Source organism: Amblyraja radiata, chromosome 3, assembly GCF_010909765.2.
Source record: "Amblyraja radiata isolate CabotCenter1 chromosome 3, sAmbRad1.1.pri, whole genome shotgun sequence".
Taxonomy (NCBI): domain Eukaryota; kingdom Metazoa; phylum Chordata; class Chondrichthyes; order Rajiformes; family Rajidae; genus Amblyraja; species Amblyraja radiata.
In genome coordinates this window covers 66,939,148-66,966,470 of record NC_045958.1, presented here as the reverse complement: position 1 = coordinate 66,966,470, position 27,323 = coordinate 66,939,148, and the positions used below count along the sequence as shown (strand labels likewise).

General features: G+C 43.5%; 1 protein-coding gene across 5 annotated transcripts in view; it reads right to left on the bottom strand.

Moving 5' to 3' along the window:
- kdm4c (lysine demethylase 4C) overlaps positions 1-27,323 on the bottom strand; it is a 353,632-nt gene that overhangs the window by 21,856 nt on the left and 304,453 nt on the right. The gene's annotated exons all lie outside the window — the stretch shown is intronic.

Genomic DNA, 27,323 nt, shown 5'->3' with positions numbered 1-27,323 from the left:
GAGCTCTCCCGAGTTAAAAAAAAAATCAAACTCGTGGTACATCATCACAAGTATTTTTTTACTCTTGGGAAATGTTCACACTGTTGAAAAAACTTCACGAGTTACCGCGTTTCCCGAGTACCTGCCGTTAGCATTACGAGCCACTACGAGACATCCACGAGCTCCGGCGTACCCGCTACGTAATTCTACGTACTTACCACGAGATAGATTTTTTTTTTTTAACTCGGGAGGGCTCTTGGGTAAACTCGCATCGTGGGACAGGGCCTTAAGATTTTGAAATAATAGATTATGTGTCAAAAGCACACTTTGATTGTTCAACATCTGTATACACATAAACATCTCATACAATAAAATAACAATCCTTTTATTGTTGCAGCCTCTCATGCCACCAGCTTTTCCCTGCCCCAGCTTCGATCTCCCCTTAGAATGCCCTCAATAAAAAACTAAAACATTGACGCAAATGATACAATCCAACAATTTAAGCTACATAAAATCTTCAGGTAAAGATATGGGATGTACAGTGTCTGATTGAATCTTTGTAAAAAATCCCAGAAAATATTGGGAGTACTTTGTATAAGAAGGAATTGCAGGTGCTGGTTTACACCGTAGACACAAAATGCTGGAGGAACTCCAGCACCGCAGAGACTCTCTGGAGATAGGAATAGGTGATGTTTCGGGTCGAGATCCTTCATCAGACTGAGTCTCTGAGATGCTATCTTATCCGCTGAGTTACTCCAGCATTTTGTGTCTATATTGGGAATACTTTGTTGAACTTTCATTAGGTTACCTTCATAAATATTGCATGGTTTGCTGAACCACTGTTTCTGCTATTGTATTGGAGTTACAACATATTCAGTATTTTGCTTTAAGCTAATGACTGCATCAGTCTCTTTCATTTGAAAATTCACAGCAATCAACATTTCCTGCAGCTTCAAGCAGGTTCTCCTTTATGTACACACAGAGGTTTACCATATGGGACTTGTTCTTGATGACATAAGATGAAAAATGCTATGAATGCTGCGGAGTGGACAGCCACACCTACATGTTTAACCAGAATAGTACAAACTGTGGATTAGTGCTAGTGGTCTCACCAGTTATAACTAATTCCAGGCAACCCCTGCAACATGGCCTTTCGGGTTATGGAAATTTGCCCTTAAGAATCCACGTCACTACCCTAAAATGTGTCTTACCCCTAGAATAAAATTTACTCAAGCAATTTAAGTGAAAAGAATTAAATAAACACAATGTTTTTTTCAACTCGTGTTTCTTAACGGATGCACAAATATTGCACTCGGAAAAAACAGGATATGGACCGTTTTATAGTAACGCACCTCCTCCATTACACGGAGCTTGCCTGTACTAATGTTTATAGGATGAGCAATAAAATTAATCCAGTCCATGTACTGGCCCTCAATGAAGCTTTGATTCTCAAGAACTGGAATTTATTCTGAAACAGCCCTCACGAGTGATTACAAACAATGAAGAATAGTTCTCCAAACATCTGGAAGTCTTTCGTTGTAGAACATGATTGGTTATTGACTTTCCCCTGGCTCTCAGTCTGAAGAAGGGTCTCGACTCTAAACGTCACCCATTCCTTTTCTCTGGAGATGATGTATGACCTGCTGAGTTACTTCAGTTTTTTGTGTCTATCATGGGTTATTGATTGTCCCCCCTCACCAAAACCAGTCCTTACACACAGTGAGGTGCAAATGATTCACAGAGTAAAGAGCACATTGTCTGACATGAAACACATCATTTTTATAATACATTAGCTGGTTCACATGATGTTTCATTAAATCGATGCAGGAATATCGCACATGAGAAGATAATAACAAACATCTTATATATCTCCACAACTTAGTACAGTGCAAAGAACAATGTACACTTGGTGGGCAATGTTTCTGTGTCGTATATACTTTGGAAACAATTTATTCTGAATGTTCTTCAAGTAAGAGGCGAAATGCTTGTAACAGGTGCAACAGCTGACTGTTGAAGACCTTACGATTGTAGCAGATAACAAAGTGGGCCCTGGGGATTTATCAGCCTTCAGTCCCATCAGTCTATCAGTCTACACAACACAATTTCCTGCCTAATGTGAATCTCTTTCAGTTCCTCCGCCACCCTAAATCCACTGGCCACTAGTACATCAGGGAGATTGTTTGTGTTCTCCTTAGTGAAGACGGATCCAAAATACCTGTTCAACTCATCTGCCATTTCCTTGTTCCCCATAATAAATTCACCCTTTTCAGTCTTAAAGGGTTCAATTTTGGCCTTAACTAGTTTTTTCCTCTTCACATAGGTAAAGAGATATCCTCCTTTATATTCTTGGCTAGCTTACCTTCGTACCTCATCTTTTCTCCCCGTATTGCCTTTTTAGTTATCTTCTGTTGCTGTTTAAAAGTTACCCAATCCTCTGGCTTCCCGCTCATCTTTGCTATGTTATATTTATTTTATTTTATTTTTGTACTCTCCCTGACTTCCCTTGTCAGCCACGGTCATCTCTTACTCCCCTTGGAATCCTTCTTCCTCTTTGGAATGAATTATTCCCTCTATGGAATGTATTATTCCCAGAAATACCTGCCATTGTTGTTCCACTGTCATCCCTGCTAGGGTATCTTTCCAGTCAACTTTGGCCAACTCCTCCCTCATGGTTCCATAGTCCCCTTTGCTCAACTGTAATACCGACACCTCCAACTTACCTTTCTCCCTCTCAAAAGTATTCACCTCCCCTATCCCCCCTCTCACATCTAGATTTAATTTGAAATGCAGATCTAGGCTTCCCAGTCTAGCTTGCTCAAGCCCCCAGGGAGAGGATAAAAATGACAAAAAAAAAGAAATAATATTTAAGAGTATAGTCAGCACTATAGAAATAATATTTAAGAGTATAGTCAGCACTATAGAAATAATATTTAAGAGTATAGCCTGGCTCTACTGTGGAATGTAATTAGGAATGTAATTTAGCCTAACCTAATCTAATTTAAAGCATAAATATTGCATTCATGTGTAAGTTAAAAGACTCGCTACAGTATGCACTAGATTGCACAATTTCAAGCTGAAAAATGCAAAGACTCCGTACAATTGGGAGGGGGGCACCCTCGGGCTTGGTCTCTCGCAATTTCTCACTCCCAACTATCACCCAATGTTGGCATCCCTGCTTAATGTACCTTACTTACCGAGTGTAGGCAAGTGGAGGTTTCATTGAAAAAGGCTGGAACTATTGGTATAGACCACAGATCAATGTTCAGTTCAGTCATATGGACTGTGCAGGATTCAACATCAAATGATATATATATTTGCAAAGTGTGTATCATGTTCATGCAGCAATTATTTCAGGAAATAAGAATCTCTGTTAATCCTTTGCTGGTACATTGCCAGGAGGAAGTTAGCAATCAAGGAGCATTTGTCTCACTTTCAATTATGATTCAGGCACCCCTGGGATGCTCGCACCACTTAGCATATCCTTTGCCTAAATGAGGGAATTGTTTAACAAAAATGACTCAAACTAAACTATTTGTCAGAGTAAAATCTTCAAACTGCTGCCAATACTTAACATAGAGGATACAGAGTGGAAGAAAAATGTACTATGCTGTCTATGCATCCTTCCAGACGGCCGACGGGAAAGACTTGGCTCAGTGTTCAGAACTGCTCAGTCAAGAAAGGCTTTTTTGGGTCTTTTATGTTATTTTGGAAAGGTGGTGGGGATAGAAAGGGTGAGGGGGGTGGGGTGGGGTTTAGAGCAATGAGAAACCCAAGCATGGTTCACTGTTAAGCGAATCAACAAAGGGAAAAAAATCCACTAATACCTTCTAATGCAACAAACAGATTTTATAAATAAATAGTAAGATTAAACGATAACTTACCAGTTTGAAGTTTGATCTGTATTTTATGAGGAGTTACGATGAGGGATTACGTGAAGAACCCCGCCAGGACGCATGCGTGTCATTCTTCAAAGCAGCGGTATGAAATCACAGATAACTGTAATGACTAAACATAGTAAGATTAGAGAAGAGATACCAGTTAAGTATATGATCAGGGTGGGAGCGGAGGGCACGTAATCCCTCATCGTAACTCCTCATAAAATACAGATCAAACTTCAAATTGGTAAGTTCTCGTTTAATCTTACTATTTTACTTCGGAGTCACGTGAGTGACTACGTGAAGATTTTAAAGCTCTGTGATTTCATGCCGTGGAAACGAGTCCATGCATGACGTCTGCCTTGACTGTGGGAGGAATTGTGTTAACATAATTTGGACATGAATTCGACATTGAAATCATAAAATTTGTTAACACAAATTTATAACCCCTTTTTATGGGTTTAAATTAATTTACAGAACTTAAAATTGTTTCTGCAAACGTTCCAGGTTTCATTACTGGTTTATTATAAAATAATTGGAATGTTTTCCCCTCCAGACCATCCTGCTGCCTTGAGGATTTGGTCCATTGGTACATCCAACTGTAATGCTGCCGATGTAGCTGCAGCCCTGGTGGAAAGAGATTTTAAAATATTAGTATCCACCCCAGCCTGTGTTAGCACCTGTTTCAGCCATCTTGAGATGGTCTGGACCGGCACTCTTGGTGTGGTTGCTAGTGGCTGACCAAAATGTGCCTTTTCATTGCCTCTTAGGATATTCGTTTTCTCCATGTATAACGACAGATGTCTTACTATACACAGACGGTCATCTGTTGGGTATGACCTAATTGTATATTGAGGCCTGCTGATCCCTTTCTGTTCTGCTTACTAACTCATAAATATGAAACGTAATATTTTCTGTTGAGGAAGTCATGTTGTCCAGTCTAGTTTTTGCTGTGACTGTATCCTCTGTGCCGTGACCAATACCATTAGCATGACTGTTTTAATGTCAGTCTGTGTAGGGACAGAACTGTTGCTGGAGGCCAATTCCTGAGCATTTTCAGGATTATTCTTACATCCCATATTTGGGAGTATCTGGTTCTTGGGGATAGTATTAAAAATTCCCCTCATAAGTTTTGTACCAGTGGGTGAGTCCCAACAGTGTAATGCTCTGTCCCCTGCCATAGGTAAGTCGATAGGGCACTTCTGGCGCAGTTGATGGCACTGTAACTGAGCCCCTCATCATAGTGGAGGCCTGCCAGATATTCCAGAACAGACGGGATGTTCATGTCTCTGATACCATGTTTGATACCACTGGGAACCATGGTTGTGTAGGCCAATCGGGTACTACCAATACCAGATGCAGAGTCTTGTTGTATTTCCTTAATACCCGACTGATGTGGCAGGAAAAGGTGGGAATGCGTAAATAAAAAATTCCCCCCCCCCCCCCCCCCTCCCCCCCAATGCAGCGAAAATGCATCTGTCACCGCTGCCCCAGGGTCTGGTTCCCATGAAACATAATTTGATAACTGGTGGTTAAGTCTGGATGCGAATAAATCGATATCTGGTGTTCCATATTTGCTGTGATATCAGCAAATACTATTTTATTCAACATCCATTTGGTGTTTTCATTAAATTTGCGTGACCTGGTGTCTGCCACTGAATTTAGTCTTCCTGGTAGGTAAGTGGCTGATATCCAAATATCTCTCTGGATACACCATTGCCAAATTGTATAGTCAGATTGTCACATGATGTCGATTTGTTTCCACCCTGTGGTCAATGTATGCTACCACGGTGGTATTGGTATTGGTGGCTCCCCACCCAAGTGCACTGGCATCAGTTTGTAGTACCATGGAAGGGTTACTGACAATGATTGGATTGGAACAAAGCCAGATGTTATCTATCCACCATTTTAGTTCCATTTTAGCTTGATTGGTAGTTTCACAGATCTGTCAAAGTGACCTGCATAATTTAGAGTGCTTGTATTTTGCTCTCTGTAAGTTTTGGTAATGTAGAGGTCCAAATTGTGTGGCTGGAAAGGCAGCCATCATTATGCCAATTACTTTTGCTACCAATCTGATGGATGGTTTGCTGATGTCAGTGAGGTTATTGCAAGCCTCTATTAAATCTCTAGCCTTTCCCTTAGGCAGAGTCACCGACATGTGAACTGAGTCAATGGTGAAACCCCAGATAGTCCATAGTAGTGGAAGGCGTTAGTTTAGATTTAACTGGAAGAAAAATGAATCCCAGTTTTCCAAATAACTTTTTTTGTGGCTGTTACAGTTTGTTTGGCCAATTCCAAAGTTTTGCCCACAATGAGTATGTCATCTAAATATGCCATGACCATGTGTGTACGTTTCCGTAGAAACGCTAGGGCTGGTTTCAAAATTTTTGTGAAACAGCCTGGGGCTGATGATAACCCATTTGGCAGTGCTTTATACTGTCAGAGTTGTCCCATCCAGTTGAATTTTAAGTAACATCTGTGGTCACCTCGTATAGGCACTGAATAGTAAGCATCTTTTAAATCGATGCTGGCCATTGAAGTAACCTTTGGAAATTAATTTTTAAGCAGTAACAAAGGTATCTATTTTGTCAGATCTATGATGATGCGATAACCATCATCTTTTTAGTTTTTGATAAATATATTGGACACGAATTCTAATGGTTCGTGTTGAGTTTTCTCAATTACACCTTTTATGTAAAGCCGCTTCAGTTCAGCTTGCGCTTTTGATTTTCCTTTATCAGAAGGCACGAACATTCGGTTCAGTATATGTTGAACTGGAGGGCTGTACTTGTGTATAAACTCTATTGTATATCCCTGGATACTGCTTTAGATGTAAGTATCGGTTGTTATCATGCTCCATGCATTCAGAAAAGAGTGTAATCACCACCCAATCTCCGTGCTCCCTGTATATTGTAGGGAACCAGACCCACCTACCTCCATAGTTACCAGTGGCAGGTTTATTTTTTGTAGGTTCTTCGCTGCTGTTGTCGCGCTGGGTCTGGATTTTCGGTTTGGTTGGCGTTGGAGGTCCCCGCATCTTCCAAGAAGGCCGGCCTGGGCCATGGCCTAAAAGACTCATGTTTTGGGTACCGGACCTTCGAGCTTTCACCAGTTCTGCTGGTGGGTGCGTGGGGGTGCTGTCTTTAGCCGTAGTGGGTTCCTGTAGGTTCTCTTATTCCTGCACCCCCTGCACACTTGTCTTTCCTTCTGCGGACCCCTCTTCCAGGTCAGCCCAGAACTGACCCGCAGTGCTCCCCTCTGATGAGGTAGAAGCACTGTGCAGCCCTTCAAGAGGTACTGCTGTGGGTTTATCATAGGGCCCACAGTGACCCGACTCCATCTCCCGGAGTCTGTCACGTTGGAGCAAAGCTCCATACACCGCTCCATCCGGCTCCAGCGCTCTCGGGCGCTGGCCGCCCGCGGTTGTTCAAAGTCGGACTCCTCTGAGTCCACGACCTTGTTTGTTTTGTGTCTAGCCTTTCCGCCCGGCCGCGTGGATCTGGCCGGTGCGGAGGCGACATCGGGCACAGCTGACCCCACTATCGGTGATCCGAGTGCCGCTGGCTGCCCGCTGCTCCGCGGTCCTCCTTCTCCAACTTTGTTCTTACTGCCCTTCCGTGGAGTGGATATGGCCGGTGTGGAGGCGACATCGGGCACAGCTGATCCCATCTAGCCCACCAGCTTTGTCGCAGCCCGTTGGTTTCTCCACCTGCAATCAGCATGGTAAAAACACAAAAAGACCGCAGCTCTTACCTGCAGGTCCAGGTTGAAATTGTCGCTACGGGTGAACGTCGTTCCACCCCGTCTGCTGCCGTTATTGACGTCCAAAAGTCGACGGCCCCATTTAAATAGTCTCCCGCCCGGCCGTGGTGTTCTGGGCGGCGCGGGACCAAAAGTCGGCACAGCTGATCCCTTACGGGGCTTGTGCCTTCAGCTGCTGCTGGCTCCCGCAACTTCGCGGTCCTCCCAAGCCAGCTTCCTAGCAGCACTTGTGGACACTATTTTGTCCAGCTTCCCCCCCTGTGAAACCAGCGCGGGGAACATTAGTTTTGCTTCCCTCTCCCGCCCGGCCCGGTGCGGGAGTGAGTCGGGAGCGAAAGTCGGGCATAGCTGTTCCCATTACGGGAGATTAGCGTGCCTTTGGCTGCTGCTGCCGGCTGCCCGCAACTCCGCGGTTCTCCCCCGCCAGCTCTCCCGCAGCCTTCGTGGATCCGGTCCATGTCTCCACCTAAAAGGTAAGTGGAAAGGAACGCAGAGTCTTCTTACCTGCTGTTCCCGACTTTCAAATTCTGGAACGCAGAGTCTCCTTACCTGCTGTTCCTGGCTTTCAAATTTTGCCGCTAGGGGAACGTCGTTCCCCCTGCTGTGACTCGTTGCAATGCGTGTAGCGATATGACACGCATGCGTCCTGGCGGGGTTCTTCACGTAGTCACTCACGTGACTCCGAAGTAAAATCAACATTTAACAGCAGACATTTATCAATGCTGCTGAAGATTTTGTTTTCATAGGAGCAGAATTTACAGGTTGCACACTTGCCCTTGGCTGCTCATTTTTAATTAGCTACTGCACAGTAGCAGAAGATGTGATGTCCACCATAGGCATCCGATACCTGTGTGTACAGGATTAGCAGCTGAGGGTCACATGTTTCATTAACCACTCAGAGTGATGGCGATGGAGTCAGAATTTGGGGAGAGATGAGGGGGAGGAGGGGGGAGAGGAGGAGGAGGAGGGGGGGAGAGGAGGAGGAGGAGGGGGGGAAGAGGAGGAGGAGGGGGGGGGGGGGGGAGAGGAGAGAAGGAGGGGAGCGGGGCGGGCAGCCCCGGGCGACCAGGTGACTTTACTCGCAGCGCGTGGAACCCAGTGTGCATACCCATTGTGACATCATCACATCATCAGCCAAAGCCAGCCGGTTTTATTTTGATTAATAACTCGAGAAATAATGCATGAATTTTTCAGATAAGGCAATTTTGGACTCCACGGGATAAATCTCTATCGAAATATGTAAAAATTGTACCGTTACCGCATCATTTTTTCGAGAAGATGTGATCACACACAAACAAATAAATAAAGAAATATACATGCAAGATCAGAGTTTTATAATTATAAGGATAGTCCATGACGAACTCCGCAATATCAACAATACGAGAGAGATTTTTTACATCTGCAAACTTACTCCTCATACCCCATATCATTACATCTGTATCATTAATGTAATGGTCCTAGTAGCAATCCTCCACCATAACCCCCTGTCTCCGATTTCCAAACCAGTTTTAGGTCCAATTTACCAAATTGTCTTGGATCCCATGGCTCTAAATGTCTCCCGTCAAACCTTATCAAAGCCCTGATCAAGGTACACCTAGTCTGCAAGAGCCACACTGCTCTCATCAATACATTTTCATACCTCTTTAACTAATTCAATCAAATTGGTGAGACAGGATGTCCCCTTTTATCTAATTCATGCTGAATATCTTTGATTCACTTCTGCTCTTCCAAGTGTAAATCAACCCAATAACTTCCTGTAATTACCTGGCTTATCCCTACTGTCCTTTAAAAAATATAGGTTCCACATTTGCTGTCCTAGAGTCACCTGCATCTCAGCTTAAGGCCAACAAAGTTATAAAAATATCCTAGTAGACTTCCCTTGGCTTCCGTCACAACCTGGGATACATCACAGAGTCATGGTGAGTGTCCACCCTTTAGTTTCCTAAGACATCTAATACCTTGCGTTTAATGATAACAATTTCACAATTCCCCACCTGAATTCTTTAACTGCAATGCTCTTCTACTTTGTGAATATAGAGGAGAAATATTAATTTAATACCCATGTCCTCTGGCTCCATGCTCAGATTGCCATTCTAGCACCTCATGGTCCCAACTCTTTTCCTGCTTACCCTCTTTCCCTTAATATATGATAAAGTGTTTTGGGATTTCCCTTAATCTTGTCTGCCAGTGTTGCTCTTTGCTCTTCTACTTCCTTTTGATACCCCTGAACTTGCTGAATTTATGTTTTACCCACCTGGAAACACTCATTATTTCACTTTTGAGTATCTCCCAGTTGTTGAATGTGGACCTACCGACACATGCTGCTCCTAATCTACTTTTGCTCTGTCTTGTCCTATGATATTGAAATCAGCCTTTGCCCAATTCAACATTTAATTTCCAGACCATCCTTATCCCTTTCCATGACCACCCTGAAACTTGGTCACTATGGCGAAAATGTATTCACATGGGCACTTTAATCACTTGGTTGGCTACATTCCCACGGGTTAGGTCTAATAGTTCTAACAACGACAAAATGCCCCATCTACACTTATGCCACTTTCCCGGGTTTGGCCTATATCCTTCAAAACCTTTCATATCCATGTACCTGTCCAAATGCCTTTTAAATGTTGCTATAGTACTTGCTATGTAGACTTGATGGAATTAAATGATGAAATCTGTGTTACCATCAAGACACTTTTTCACGCATATAGCAAAAGCATTTTTCATGTAAAAGTCAATGACACAATCCCATGTTCTGTGATTGTTGCCATTATTACTTTAGTAAGTTTCTACATTACTAGTTATTAAGCACAGATTTACCCCTGCTAATTTCAGAATCTAGAATTCCTAGGATGTTAAAAGCCAGTGCATATGGTAACCATTTTGCATTTTAACAGTATGGCAAATTATCCATATACACCAATACTATATTATTGCTTCACACAGTCTCCACCTAATACAGATACTATTGCTAGTTAAAGAATATACTTTTTACTTTTACTTTATTAATTTATTGAACATGTTAAAAAATACAAACACAAATAAACTTGTAAGCAATAAAAAAAGAAAATAAAACACAAAGGAAAACAAACAAATAAGTAACTCAAATAATACAAATAATATCGTTCATGTTCAAAAGGGGTAAGAAGAAGTTCGAAAACTTTTCTGGTCCTACCCCCTCTTATTTTCTATACATTTTCATGGAAAAACAAAATAATGGGAACAACAGATGACCAACAGATAGGAAATCAGATAAATAATTGTTGATATAGAGTCAAGAGAGTTTATTGTCATGTGTCCCAGATAGGACAATGAAATTCTTGCTTTGCTTCAGCACAACAGAATATAGTAGGCATGAATACAGAACATATCAGTGAGTCCATATACCATTATATAAATATATACACACATCAATAAATAAGCAGATAAAGTGCAAATAAACAGATAATGGTCTGTAATGTTCAGAGATTTGTTTCAGTTGAGTTTAATAGCCTGATGGCTGTGGGGAAGTATCTACTTCTGAACCTGGACGTTGCAGTCTTCAGGCTCCTGTACCTTCTACCTGAAGGTAGCGGGGTGATGAGTGTGTGGCCAGGATGGTGTGGGTCCTTGATGATGCTGCCAGTCTTTTTGAAGCAGCGACTGCGATAGATCCCCGCGATGGTACGGATGTCAGAGCCGATGATGGACTGGGCAGTGTTTACTACTTTTTGTAGTCTTTTCCGCTCCTGGGCGCTCAAGTTGCCGAACCAAGCCACGATGCAACCGGTCAGCATGCTCTCTACTGTGCACCTGTAGAAGTTAGAGAGAGTCCTCCTTGACATACCGACTCTCCGTAATCTTCTCAGGAAGTAGAGTAAGCTTCAGTAAGTAAGCAAATTTTGGCTCATTTCAATTGGATATTAAGAATTTCTGAGAGAATTGCAATTTTAACCACACAATTTTCTCAAGTTAGAGAAAACAACATGTTGGCCCTCTTTTTTACTCCTCGATGCTTATCAAGCTACCAGAGTGATTGGCAAATAGTAACGGTCTGCAAAGGATATTATTTTCATAACCTTAAAATATCTTCATTCTAATTCAGATTGTTTTTGAAGGTTTGCTAATAGAGGAATGTGTAAAAGTATGATCCAGGGAAGTTCAATTACAGCTGGCAAAAATGCTTGTGTATTTTATTGAACAATTCAGCAACCAATTTACTTTTAGATTTGATGGTACATTCATTATATTGGATTGAACATATGGCCAAAGTACTCCAAGTGAAGTCAATTTGCTTACGCAAATTAACTTACATCATTAAACAGACTCTTCCACAAATTCAGATTTCACAAAACATTGATGGCATCAGCTTTGCGCAAATATTAACATTAGTAAACCATTTTTTTTAGATTATAGTCATTAGAAAATAAGTGAAATTGTGAAGACGATATTTAATGTTCACCCCTAAGTGCCTATGGGAATGGAATCACATTTGGGCTGACAACAGCACCTTTAATGCATCAAACCCTCTGAAGTACTTTATTTTGGATCGTCATCAAACAAAATATCACGCTGAGCTACATAACGCGATATCAGAGCAGATATCAGACCTTGCTCCCCTACAGACTCTCTCCTTCAATCCCCCTTGTCCACTTCCTCTGCCCTTTCTTTGTCGCACCTGACCATCAAGGCTGAGCAGGTGAGAAAAGATCTGAGCAGACTCCGCCCAGACAAAGCCACGGGTCCCGATGGTGTCAGCTCTGGGGTAGTCAAGGCGTGTGCCAGCCAGTTGTGTGGAGTACTCCAGCATATCTTCAACCTGAGCCTGAGCCTGGAGAGGGTTCCTGTGATGTGGAAGATATTTGCCTGGTTCGTGTACCAAAGAGGATGCACCCCAGCTCCTCCAATGACTACAGACCAGTGGCACTGACTTCACACATGATGAAGTCCCTGGAGAGGCTGGTGCTCACTCACCTGTGACCCCTTGTTTAACCCTCCCTGGATCCCCTGCAGTTTGCTTACCAAACAAAGGTGGGGGTTGAGGACGCCATCATCCACCTGCTCCATCGTTCCCAAGTTCACCTGTATAAGCCTGGAAGCATTGTGAGAGTCATATTTTTTGACTCTGAGCAAACTGACAAAGGTTTGGGTGGATGCTCCATTGATGTCCTGGATCACCAACTACCTGACTGGATGACCACAATACAGGCTACAGAACTGTGTCTTGGACATGGTAGTGAGCAACACATGGACCACACAGGGGACGGTCCTCTCTCCCTTCCTGTTCACCATCTACACCTCAGACCTCAGATATAACTCGGACTCCTGCCACCTGCAGAAGTTTTCAGATGACTCTGCAATTGTGGGCTGCATCAGAGAGGGGAGGGAAGCTGAATATAGAGGTGTAGTCAACGACTACATTTTTGCACCAAATTTATGACCAATATTTCAGAAATTAACAGGAATCTGAGAGGTAGCTTTTTCACACAAAGAGTGGTGGGTGTATGGAACGAGCTGCCAGAGGAGGTAGTTAAGGCTGAGACTATCCTAATGTTTAAGAGACATTTGGACACGTACATGGATAGGACAAGTTTAGATGGACAAGGGCCAAACTCATGTGAGTGGGACTAGAGCAGATGGGACATGTTGGTCGGTGTGGGCAAGTTGGGCTGAAGGGACTGTTTCCACACTGCATCACTCTATGACTAAAAAGTTAAGAAAAAAAATGCATGTAGATAAGTAGAGCAGATTTGAAAGAGGAGTGAAATGTAAAGGCAGGGTGAGGTTTATGGGTGGAAAGGAACATAGGAAAGAATGGGGGAGGGTGGGCTTGGGCAGATGGGTGAAGGGAAAATAGACACAAAGAGCTGGAGTAACTCAGTGGGTCAGGCAGCATCTCTGGAGAATATGGATAGGTGACATTTCACAGAGTGCTGGAGTAACTCAGCGGGTCAGGCAGCATATCTGGGGAAAAGGTATAGATTATATTTCGGGTCAAGACCCTTCTTCAGTAATATTCATAATGTGACATGTATAGACATTCCTGAATGTTACCCAAACCATCGTGAGCTACTTTGTGACGGTGCTTGCCCTCTCCTATAATGTCTCTGCTGCCTTGGGTGATGCAGGACAGGGCACGAGCTTTGGGACATGATGTGAAGCTGTTGCAGTCTGTCCCAGCCTGGTAAAAGCCTGGATTGAGTGGATGTGGAGAGGATGTTTCCACTAGTGGGAGAGTCTAGGACCAGTGGCCACAGCCTCAGAATTAAAAGACATTCCTTTAGGAAGGAGATGAGCAGGAATTTCTTAAGTCAGAGGGTGGTGAACTTTGGAATTCATTGCCACAGACAGCTGTGGAGGCCAAGTCAATGGACATTATTCAGGAGGAAATTGATAGATTCTTGATTGATACGGGTGTCAGATGTAATGGGGAGAAGGCAGGAGAATGGGTTTGAGAGGGAAAGATAGATAGAGTCATAGAGTGATACAGTGTGGAAACAGGCCCTTCGGCCCAGCATGTCCCATCTGCACTGGTCCCACCTGCCCACGGTTTAATCCATGTACCTGTCTAACTGTTCAAACATTGTGATAGTCCCTGCCTCAACTATCTGCTCTGGCAGCTTGTTCCATACACCTACCACCCTTTGTGTGAAAACTATACCCCTCAGATTACTATTAAATCTTTTCTCCTTCACCTTAAACTTATGTCCTCTGCTCCTCGATTCACCTATGCTGGGCAAAAGACTCAACCAGATCTATTCAAATCATGATTTTATACACCTCTATTAGATCATCCCTCATCCTCCTGTGCTCCATGAAATAGAGTCCCAGCCTACTCAACCTCTCCCTATAGCTCTGGCCCTCTAGTCCTGGCAACATCCTCGTAAATCTTCACTGTACCCTTTCCAGTTTGATGACATCTTTCCTATAACATGGTGCCCAGAACTGAACACAATACTCTAAATGCGGCCTCACCAACTTCTTATGCAACCGCAACATGACCTCTCTTCCTTCCCCCTCCCAAGAGGGGTGGAGAGGCGAGGGCCCAGCCCGGGAGGGGGGGGGGGGGTGGCGTGAGCAGAATGTGGCGTGGGCGGAAGGTGGCGTGGGCCCGGCAGCGGGAGAGGCGAGGGGAGCGAGCCCGGCCGGAGCGGTGTCTGATGTTGGGGTTACGACCGCTGGGTTCAGATTCAGCCCTCCCGCCAGGCGATTGGAGAAAGGTCTCCCGAACGCCAGGCTGGCCGCTGGGTAGGCTCCGACGCCGCGGATGGAGACGCTGGACCGGACGGGCAGACACTGAAGAAATGGGCACTCACTTTTTTTTCATAAATCATCCCGCGGGCCGGATTAGACCCCTACGGGTCTTGCCACCCAGGATAAAAAACAGACTCCCCCTCTCGCAACGCAATATTCCACTACTTACCCAGAGTAGACATCGAGGCGATCGCCGGTTGTGTGGAGTTCAAATGACAGTCTGATCCCGGCCGGGCCTACTGCGCACGCGCGGAGAGACAGCGTCATTAACATCACTACTGCGTCACCGGCTTCCCCTAACTGCGCAGACGCGGATGGTCGCATTTTTTTTCCCTCCCAAATCATCCAGCGGCCGGAACCAGAATTTCGGGTAAACGTTGATTTTCTTCTTTCTGGAAAAAAAGGGGGGGTGCGAGCACACCCAACGCACCCCCCCACAGACCCCCCCCCCCCCCCCCGACCCCTTCGGACAGCCATGCACCAAGATGCAGAACAGAACACCACAGGAATATCCTTCTTTCCTGTGGCTATCATACTGTACAACTCCTCCCTTATGTGGTGGAGTAGACTGACTCCCCCCCCCCCCCCCCACACACACTCAATCTTTGCACATCACCAATCCTTTCCACTCATCACTTTAATTTCATGTTTCATGTTCTTTGTGTTTTATGACTGTTGGCAGATCAATTTCCCTCCTGGGATATTCTATTGTATCGTTTCATATAAACAAAAAAACTGGACAAAGAGGTCAGCTTTAAGGAGCTGTTTAAAGGAGGGAAGCAAGGCAGAGAGGAAGAAGTCTTAAGGGAAAATTCTGCAGCTGAGAAAAGTCAGGCACTGCTGTGAGCTCCAATAATAAATGAGCTGAAGCAAGAACAAGTTAGAAAGTTAGAAGGGTAGATATAGTTAATGACTCTTGTTGGATATGGAAGTTCTATCAAATGACGTTTGACGTACAACTACCATGTCCTTATACTCTTCCCATTTAATAACCAACATATATACCCAGGCAACAACTCCTACACCAATCTGAAAATGAACGGCAGCTTCATTACCAAAATGTATGGTATGATCTGCCTAAATAGGATGTAAAACAACGTTTTCACTATCTTGGTACACACGACAATAATAAAACAAAATCAATATATTTTTTAATGAATTTTTAAACTTAAGGTAATTCCTACTCCAGCTTCATTTGACCTCAGATGCAACCTGCAGCTGAAGATGGTACTTCACTATACAGGCCTTGCCAGGGGTACGGCAGGGTTCCGGTCCTGTGAACTATTCGTAACTTGAACAAAATGGACAAAAATCTGTTAACTGTGATTATATACATCGTGGATTCAATATGGCCATCAATATGGCCAAATTCCAGCTAATGTCAAGAACAGTCATCTGCAGCTAGACACAAAAAGCTGGAGTAACTCAGCGGGACAGGCAGCATCAATGGAGAGAAGGAATGGGTGATGTTTCGGGTCGAGACCCTTCTTGTCTATCTCCGGTTTAAACCAGCATCTGCAGTTTCGTCCTACACAGTCATCTGCAGCTGGCAAATCCATCCCCTAGGTATCTCAAATTCTTGTTTGTATGCATATACTGTACATAACTTGGACATATGTAAACTGGGGACAATCTATACAGTGGAATTACATAATCTCCATTATGCGAAAGGACTTCCAAAGACCAAAGGAACACCAGTTGTAGAATAAATCAGAGAGACGGTTCAATGCTCCTTTTCCAGAATTCAGTAAGGTAAAACAACGAAAAGCTAACAACAGAAAACTTAAATGCAAGTTCTTCTGAAATTGTACGCAAGCTGATTTTTCTTCTACATAAGGATTTAACTCAATTGTTATCCTAAGATTATATTTATAACGGAAATGGCAATGCAAGCTTTGAATGCTTCAGCAAATGCTAGTTAAACAACCAATATAGATCACTGTCATAGCTGAAAGTGTTTATTTTCAAATATTTTTAAATTGGTGTAAATTATTTTCTTTGAGTTGTCAAATGTATTCGTTTGAAGTCACAAATAAAATATTAAAATAAATAGGGTTCTCAAGCAATATCATGACTCCCAGCTACTGCTTTGTGAAGATAACATTCACAAATGCTTTTTGCAAGTTGGCTTATTGTATTGTCTTCCAAAGCTAATGTCAAAAGGGAAACCTAAACTAATGTGCAGGCTTGGTGTGGTGCTGCATTTTTATCAGAAGAATAAGAAAGGGTGGAGGCAAGGGGTACTGCCTGGGTACCATGTCTGAATGAAATAAGTGAGGAAGGGGATCTCAAGGTAGAGTTGCACAAAATGATAAAACTGGCAGAGGGTTAAGCATGGTTAAATAAAAAACAAATCTAACTCCCAGTTTACGTTGCAAGGGGAAGAATAGAAAATCTGTCAAGTTATATTGTATAAGTTTGTACGCTTTGTTAGTTCACGTTTGGCTGTATTGTACATAGCTCTGTTCACCCTAGTACAGAAAAGATAAGGAATGCACCAAATATTCACAAGGATGTTATCAGAACTATCCTGATGTACCAATCAAGAAAGGCTGGAACTTTTTTTTATCTTTAGATAAGGGAAAACTAAATGGTAACATGATAGTGATTTTTATAATTATGAAAAATTTAATAAAAAACACGCAGAAATAGTTTTTCACCTCTGTGGGATACAAAAGCTTAATGATATAATGTGGATACCAATAACTTCAATAGGAAAGTCAAGGAAAACTTATTTTCCCAGTGATAAAAATGTGATATCAACTACTGTAGGGAATGGTTTATGTGCATTATAGCAGGGCTGCCAACATTGGGCGAGTGTTGAGAGTGAGAAATTGCGAGGGAGCATGGCGACCAGGGGTGAGAGGGGGGTGTTCGGGTTTTTCGAGTTACGTTGTATGCCGTAGGGTGCCGAACCCTGTCCTAGATGTTTGGCCTCATTGTGATCCCCCCCATGTTTTACAACCAATTCACCTGGTTAGTTCTATCTCCGGCTGCTTCATGTTGTCAGTGGCTGCACATCCAACCAAGAAAGAAGAGAAGAGAAGAGATGCGACGTCACTCACAGCCGCCAACTGACGCTCTTCCCCAGACCGCACAGATCGCTCTGATGTGGCGCAAAAGAGACAATCTGTGCAGGGACTGAAGACAGCGTGAGAATTCTGTCATCAGCATGAGAATTGGCTGAAATGCGTGACTCACGCTCAAAGCGTGAGAGTTGGCAGCCCTGTCTAAGGCCAGGATATGACAAGACACACAGGGAGACGCATACACAAAGGAAGACACACACACACACACACAGGGAGGGAGACAGACACACACACAGGGAGGGAGACAGACACACACGGGGAGACACACACACACACACACACACATGGAGAGACACACACACACAGGGAGACACACACACAAGCACACACACACCTTTCCTTCCCCCTTCCTCCCCCCATCCTCCCCTTCCTCTCTCCTGCCCCCATCCCCCCTCTTTCTCCCCTCAACCCTTCCTACCTCCCTCTTTCTTCTTTCACCTTCCGTCCCCACCTCCCCTATACTAATCCTCCCTACCTCCTGTCTCTCTTCTCATACTATCTCTTCTATCTTTCTCTCTCTTCTCTTCTCTCCTCTCTCTCTCTCTCTCTCTCTCTCTCTCTTTCCCCCTTCCCGCTCTCCCCCAGCCGTCCAATGGGGAGTCCAGTGGGCACGGTGTAGCGTGGATTGGCGGCGCTGGTGCTGCCGTGTGAGTTGAAGGGCAGGAGGGAGGGAGGGAGGGAACGAGGCTGCAGTGGCGACCGGCAGCGCAGCGCTCACAGCCGGCAACCAGAGGTGCTGACACCCGGCGGCTGCACATCCAACCAAGAGAAAAGAGACGCAACGTCACTCTCAGCCGTCAACCGACGTGCTTCCCCAGACCCACAGATCGCCATCATGGCGCAAAGAGACAAACTGTGCAGCAAAGATCATATAGCTCCGCTATAGGATCCTTGCTGTGCAGGGACTGAAGACAGCGTGAGAATTCTGTCTTCAGCGTGAGGGCGTGAGAATTTGCTGAAATGAGTGAGTCTCACGCACAAAGCGTGAGAGTTGGCAGCCCTGATTATAGGGAAACCACCATAGTTCTTGAGGGAGAAAAGAATAAAGCATATGCTGACAAATTTGAATGCAGAGAGCAGGGAGGAGCCTTTTATCGAATATAAGTGGCAGTAAAGATCTGTTGGATCAAGTGGATTGTGCCTGCCGTGGATTACATTGAACAGAGAATGGGCCCACAATGTTTGTTGCAAACAGGCTACCAAGTTAAACAGATCTCATCTACCTGTACGTGATCCAAATCCCTCCATTCCCTGCACTTCCATGTGCCTATCTAAAAACCTCTTAAATGCCACTAGAGTATCTGACTCCACAACCACCCATGACAATGCGTTCCAGGCCCCCACCACTCTCTGTGTAAAGAACTAGCCCTGCACATCTCCACTAAACTTTCCCCCTCTCACCTAATAGCTATGCCCTCTAGCGATGGACATTCCACCCTGGAGAAAATTGTTACTGACTGTCTACCCTATCTAAGCCTCTCATAATTTTGTATACTACTCTCAACCTCATGTGTTCCAGAGAAAAATCCAACCTCCCCTTGTAGCTGAAATTTTCCAATCCAGGTAGCATTCTGGTAAACCTCCTCTGTACCCTCTCCAAAGCCTCCACATCGTTCCTGTAATGCGGTGACCATGAACTGCAGGCAATAATCCAAATGCGGCCTAACCAACATCTTATAGAGCTGCATCCTGACTTCCTGACTCTTGTATTCCATGCCCCTAGCAATTAAGGCAAGCACTCTATACACCTTCTTTACCACCCTACCTACTAGTGCAGCCACCTTCAGTGTGCCATGTACTTGGACTCCAAGATCCCTCTGCACACCAAAGTTGATAAGGGTCTTGCTATTAACTGTATACTCTCAACTTACATTCAACCTCCCAAAGTGCAACATTCTATGCAACTCCATGAAACTCACAAGCACTTGTTCATTTTCAGGTGATTATTTTGACCCCTCTTCACTTTAAATATCAAATGTTTTTCCTATTGAAGAATCTCAAATTATTTTGAAAATGATTTACAGCTTTCACTTTCAAATGAAAAGTTTATTGTAACAAAAGATACTAAAATCATCAGATAAAAAGGAAAAGATCAACAAGTATAAGTAAACAACAAAACAGGCCAAAAGCAAAACCATGCTAATTGAGAGAAAGGCAAATTTAAAGAGATGATTCGCTTTGGGAAATCCAATACCTGAAGTTGAACATGATTAAAAAAAGGCAGTCTGGCCTGTATTTCCAGAAAGTTTTATTTCAGATGTCTAACAAATTATGTGTTGCAGGTCTAAGAAACCATAGCACAATGTAGCCAAAAAAATACAGCCTATTGAAGCAAAAGCCTCAACATAAATGTAAACCATCACAGGTGACTATCTTAGTCCAGTCCATCCCGATTATGCATTGAAATGGTTAATTAAAATTTAACAAGCGAGCCAATCTTGCACTAGAACATTCACTTTAACTTGTGTAGGAAAGAACTGCAGATGCTGGTTTAAATCGAAGATAGACACAAAATGCTGGAGTAACTCAGCGGGTCAGACAGCATCTCTGGAGAGTAGGAATGGGTGACATTTCGGGTCGAGACCCTTCTTCAGACTGATGTCAGAGGAGTGGGCGGAACAGAGATAGAATGTAGTCTGAGACAGTAAGACTGGTGGGAGAACTGGGAAGGGGAGGGGATGGAGAGAGAATGAAAGCAAGGGCTATTTTAAGTTAGAGAAGTCAATGTTCATACCATTGGGGTGGAAGCTACCCAAGCGAAATATGAGGTGCTGTTCCTCCAATTTGCCTCACTCTGACAATGGAGGAGGCCCAGGACAGAAGGGTCAGATTGGGAATAGGAGGGGGAGTTAAAGTGCTGAGCAACCAGGAGATCAGGTAGGTTAAGGCGGACTGAGTGGAGGTGTTCAGCGAAACGATCGCCGAGCCTGCGCTTGATCTCGCCGATGTACAGAAGTTGACATCTGGAACAGCGAATACAGTAGATGAGGTTGGAGGAGATGCAAGTGAACCTCTGCCTCACCTGAAAAGATTGTTGGGGTCCTTGGATGGTCAAGGGGGGAGGTAAAGGGACAGGTGTTGCATCTCCTACGGTTGCAGGTAAAGGTACCTGGCGGCAAAAGTATTGGATTATATGCTGTATGCGACGGCTGATGGGGTGAAAGGTGAGGACACGAGGGACTCTGTCCTTGTTGCAAATGAGGGGAGGGGGAGCAAGAGTGGATCTGCGGGATATCGAGGACACCCTAGTGAGAGCCTCATCTATAATGGAAGAGGGGAACCCCCGTTTCCTAAAGAATGAGGACATCCCCGATGATCCAGTATGGAAAACCTCATCCTGGACGCAAATGCGGTGTAGACGGAGGAATTGTGAGTAGGGGATAGTCTTTACAGGATGCCTGGTGAGAAGTGTAGTCTAGATCGCTATGGGAGTCAGTAGGTTTGTAGTAGATGTCGGTCAATAGTATGTCTCCTGTGATGGAGACGGTGAGATCTAGAAACGGTAGAGAGATGTTGGAGATGGTCCAAGTCATTTGAGTGCAGGATAGAAATTAGTCGTGACGTTGATGAAGTCAGTGAGTTCTGCATGGGTGCAGGAGGCAGCACCGATGCAGTCGTCAATGTTGCGGAGGTAGAGTTCGGGGATAGGGCCAGTGTACGCCTGGAACAGTGATTGTTCGACATACCCTACAAAGCGGCAGGCATAGCTGGGGTCCATGCGAGTGCTTATAGCTACGCCTTGGATTTGGAGGAAGTGGGAGGAGTCAAAGGAGAAGTTGTTGAGGGTAAGGACCAGCTCTGCTAGGCGGAGGAGAGTATTGGTAGACGCAAATTGGAGGAACAACACCTCATATTTCGTTTGGGTAGCTTACATCCCAGTGGTATAAACATTGACTTCTCTAACTTCAAATAGCCCTTGGGTTCTCTCTCTCTCCATCCCCTCCCCCTTCCCAGTTCGCCCGCCGGTCTTTTTGTCTCCGACTAAATGATATCTCTGTCCACGCCCACTCCCCTGACATCAGTCTGAAGAAGGGGCTCGACCCGAAATGTCACCCATTCCCTTTAACTTTATGCATTTCAAGAGGATCTTTTTAAATTTGTTTTTCTCATTTCTATTTTATCCAGTCACAGATCGCCTCCCCCATATGTTTTCCAGAATCAATTATTGTCTCCTCAGTACTCCCTGATACACATGCTAATAATCTCTTCTTGACACACCTTAAATTTTGTGTTTATCCATAGGCACTCCCTAATCTAATAATTGCAGTGAGCATTGATGACCTTGATGACCTAATGAGTAGGTCCATACTCAATTCACAATTCCTAGTGCAGATCTTGTGAGCTCCACCAGAGGATTATCCTGTCATCACATCTCTCCACAATATATACTAATTTGTAAACAATGGCTTTATTATTCAACAGCTTTTTTAAAATGAACTCTTCATTATTATGACTGTGACAAATTCCTGGCAGATGGCTGATATCATATAAGAAGAGGTGGAAATGAGCTCCCCCAGCCTGGCCAGGCATTCAATATGATCAACACTGGCCTCAAACCCTCTTGTGTCAGTTCCCCATAATCTTCAGTTCACGAGTCTGAAGAAAGATGTTGACCCGAAACGCACAAAATTCTTAGGGGGTTGGACAGGCTAGATGCAGGAAGATTGTTCCCGATGTTGGGGAAGTCCAGGACAAGGGGTCACAGTTTAAGGATAAAGGGGAAATCCTTTAGGACCGAGAGGAGAAAAACATTTTTCACGCAGAGAGTGGTGAGTCTCTGGAACTCTCTGCCACAGAAGGTAGTTGAGGCCAGTTCATTGGCTATATTTAAGAGGGAGTTAGATGTGGCCCTTGTGGCTAAAGGGACCAGGGGGTATGGAGAGAAGGCAGGTACAGGATACTGAGTTGGATGATCAGCCATGATCATATTGAATGGCGGTGCAGGCTCGAAGGGCCGAATGGCCTACTCCTGCACCTATTTTCTATGTTTCTATCAGTCCGAAGAAAGGTCTCAACCCAAAATGTCCCTATCGAGTCCAGAAGGGCCTTGACCCAAAACGTTACCTATCCATGTTCTCCAGAGATGCTGCTTGACCAGTTGAGTTACTCCAACACTTTATTTCCTTTTGTGTATTAACTACCATCTGCAGTTCCTTGTTTCTACATCCTAAATTTGTTGTCCATCTTCCCTTCGTTAGATGAAGACTGCCCCCTCACCCCATCCCCAGTTACATCTTTTAACATATGATTGGTCCAGACTACCATGGTATCTGTGTACCTCTTATCAGTAAATCACTCTTTGATTCGCCTCACTACCCAACTAACATTTCAAGTATGGATTTCAACATGAATTGCTAGAATTTAAAAAATCAATTAGACAACCAAAGCTAAGTAAAATACTTTTTTATTCTGCAGCTTTTTGATTAATTTTGACCAACAGATGGGAAATGTTACCAAAAGCACAGAAAGAAACATTCCAAAACACAAGATAACACTTTTATCTGGAAAGTATTTCACTACAACGATTCCATTAATAGTCTGATCATATTTTACTGGCACAGAGGAGATGAATGGAGGTAGCAAATGAATTATAGATTATCAATTAAATTTATCTTTATTCACTACAAACCTAACCTTCCTTGATGACATGCCTTTAGAAATATATTTTACTTAGCTCCCAAATGTTAATGTGGGGTGAAAAAATGCAATTTTAGTATTACTTTGTTAAGGTTATTGAGAGCTTATAGATAGATGAATTACAAGCTGTATTAATTCCCAAAATAAAGCTTTGAAAAGTTCCTGCCAATCCAGTCTTCCTGATTGAGTACTGATATGACCCAAATAAGAGCAAATCATTTCTGATATTCTGGTTAGCCACATGCTTTGTTCATGAAGATTGTTAAATTGTTTGTTGCACATTTATAGACTAGAAAGGTGTTTCATATGATTGAAACCTGTACTGGGCACTGAACATTTACAAACAGCATCAGACCATCTATTTGGATAAGGCGAAAACTTTGCAGAGACAAAATAATTATAAAAAATAAATACTTCACCAACCAAAACATAACTGTAAAAAGAGAAAATGATGCCACTTCCTTCCTATCATTTTGTTATCATTCACATTTCTATTCCTGCCTTTAAGACCATACAATCCTACAATCCCAAGTAACAAACACAAAGAATTGTACAGATAGCTCTTCATATGAGCTCAGTGAGTAGCGTAAAGCTTGAGTTTATAAGGAAGAAACCCTTATAGCAAAAAGCTGCCTCTCCATATAGAGACCATGAAAAATAATATATTAAATATCTTTAGGGAACTATATTCATAATCCTGCTTTTTTTTTCATTCTTTGAAGACCTTCAGTTACACAGCAGTAACTCGATAATATAAAATTTTCACAGCTTGAGCACCTCCATCCAACACCAACGTTGTCTCACTGAATTCTCTACGGGTCCACTTACTAATGGAAACTAATTTAGCGAACATGAACAATCTGAAGTGGTTAGCTTGTGTGGAATTGGAATACATATAATTAACAAGCTGCACATAAACATGTTAGAAGAATATTTCGAAATATTTTAACACAAAAGGTTTACTTGATAAGAAAAGGGAGATGCCTCTTATCGAAGCAATCTACTAGCATTTCCATGCTCCTTGAAGAAAAAAAATGCCGATTTCAATCAATGTGTCAATTCCACAGATAATGCGTATTGAATGAATTGACCACTTTTGTGACTACTTTAGTGCATCCAACATAGGGTAATTATAATTACTGGTAGCCTTCCGTCTAAGTTACATATGCAGACAGATCTATAACAGTAAATGCTCTTCTGGGCTTTTCATTTTAAAGGCAGAACAAAATCATTACACTTTTTAATATATTTTGGCAATTAAGTGTGCAGTACCAAGTCACACTCAGCAAATCACTATTTTATTCTAAATGATTTTGGGCAAATTATATTAGTAGTAAGGGAAACAGGGAAACCAATTAGCCTTGGTACCTTGCTCTATCGTGATATACGCTGATTATTTTGTTGAAAATTGTTGTTCACATATTTATATTCAATGGCCGTGTGGCACCCGAGGCACTGATTTTACTGCAAGTTTTGTTGTACCTCGGAGAATCTAAATGTTATTCCACTCAGGGGTTGCATTGTTCAGGAAGAGAAAACAGATCAAAGTGAATAATAGATAGTATACCCAGGTATGAGATGTTGTCAATCAATCTGATGACAAGTTTTTTCAATAGATGCTTTTGCTGAACCAAAGAAAGCAATATGGGTTTTATTGCTATCTCAGAGATCTTGCTTATTAACCGATTACGAGAAACCATTTGCAAGTTCATTGCTTGTGCGTCTCCTCCAAACTCAGCACTAGTGCCTGAAGTGCTGCTTGCACCACAGCTACCCTCTAGTCCATGGATTAATTGTGCTTTAAGGCAACTTTAAAATGGTACAATTAAGACAACGATGAAAAGGAACTAGAAATTAGTGAATAATTTTGGAGTTATAAAGTGATACAGTGTGGAAACAGGCCCTTTGGCCCTACTTGACCACACCAGCCAACATGTCCCAGCTGCACTAGCCCCACCTGCCTGTGCTTGGTCCATATCCCTTCAAATCTGTCAAATCCATGTACCTATCTAATCGTTTCTTAAACATTGGGATAGTGCCAGCCTCAACTACCTTATCTGGCAGCTTGTTCCATACACCCACCAGCCCTTGTGTGAAAATGTTACCCCTCAGATTCCTATTAAATCTTTTCCCCTTCATCTTGAACCTATGTCCTCCGGTCCTCGATTCCCTTACTCTTGGCAAGAGACTCTGTGCATCTATTCCTCTCATGATTTTATACACTATAAGATCACCCCTCATCCTCCTGCGCTCCAAGGAATAGAGACCCAGTCTACTCAACCTCCCCCTATAGTTCAGACCCTCTAGTCCTGGCAACATCCTTGTAAATCTTCTCTGAACCCTTTCAAGCTTGACAATATATTTCCTATAACATGGTGCCCAGAACTGAACACAATATTCTAAATGCAGTCTCACCAATGTCTAAAATCACTGCAATATGACCTCCCAACTTCTATACTCAATACTCTGATGGATGAAGGCCAATGTGCCAATGACCACCTTATCTACCTGCGACTCGACCTTCAAGGAACCATGCATCTGCACTCCTATATCCCTCTGCTCGACCGCACTACCCAGAGGCCTACCATTCAATGCGTAGGCTCTGCCCTTGTTAGACGTTCCAAAATACAACACCTCACACTTCTCTGTATTAAATTCCATCAACCATTCCTCAGCTCACCTGGCCAATCGATCCAGATCCTGCTGCAATCATCTTCACTATCTGCAAAACCACCCACTTTTGTATCATCAGCAAACTTGCTAATCTTGCCCTGTATGTTCTCATCCAAATCATTGACATAGATGACAAACAGTAATGGACCCAGCACTGAACCCTGAGGCACACCACTAGTCACAGGCCTCCAGTCTGAGAAGCAACCTTCCACCATCACCCTCTGCTTCTTTCCATGGAGCCAATTTGCTATTCATCCAGCTATCTCTCCTTGGATACTATGCAATCTAACCTTCCAGAGCAGCCTACCATGCGGCACCTTGTCGAACGCCTTACTGAAGTCCATGTACACAACATCTGCAGCTCTGCCCTCATCGACCTTTTTGGTCACGTCTTCAAAAAAATCAATCAGATTTGTGAGACACGACCTCCCACATACAAATCAATGCTGACTATCCCTAATCTGCCCTTGCCCGTCCAAATGCCTGTTTAACCTATCCCTCAGAATGTTAAGCTCACTGGCCTATAGTTCCCAGCATTTTCCCTGCAGCCCTTCTTGAAAAGAGGCACAACATTTGCCACCCTCCAGTCTTCCGGCACCTCTCCTGTATTTAAGGACGACTCATAAATTTCAACCAGGGCTCCCGCAATTTCCTCTCTGGTTTCCCATATTGTCCTCGGATATATCTGATCAGGCCCTGGAAATTTGTCTACCTTAACACACGTAGTACCTTCAGTACTTCTTCTAAGGTAACACTGATTGCACTCAAGACACTTCCATTGACTGCCCCAAGTTATTCCGTCCTCCTGTCTATCTCCTCAGTAAATACAGAGTAGAAATACTTATTGAGGACCTTGCCCATCTCCCGTGGTTCCACACAGAGGCGACCGCTTTGATTCCTGATAGGTCCCACTTGCTCTCTAGTCACACTTTAAAAACATCCCACTTGGCTGATGTTCCTTTCCCCTCAAATAATCTGCTTCATTCAACATGAGCGAGACCTTCTCTCATATCCTCAAAGTTGGCCTTACCCCAGTTGAGCATTTTAACACGTGGGCCCTCTCTGTCCCTATCCA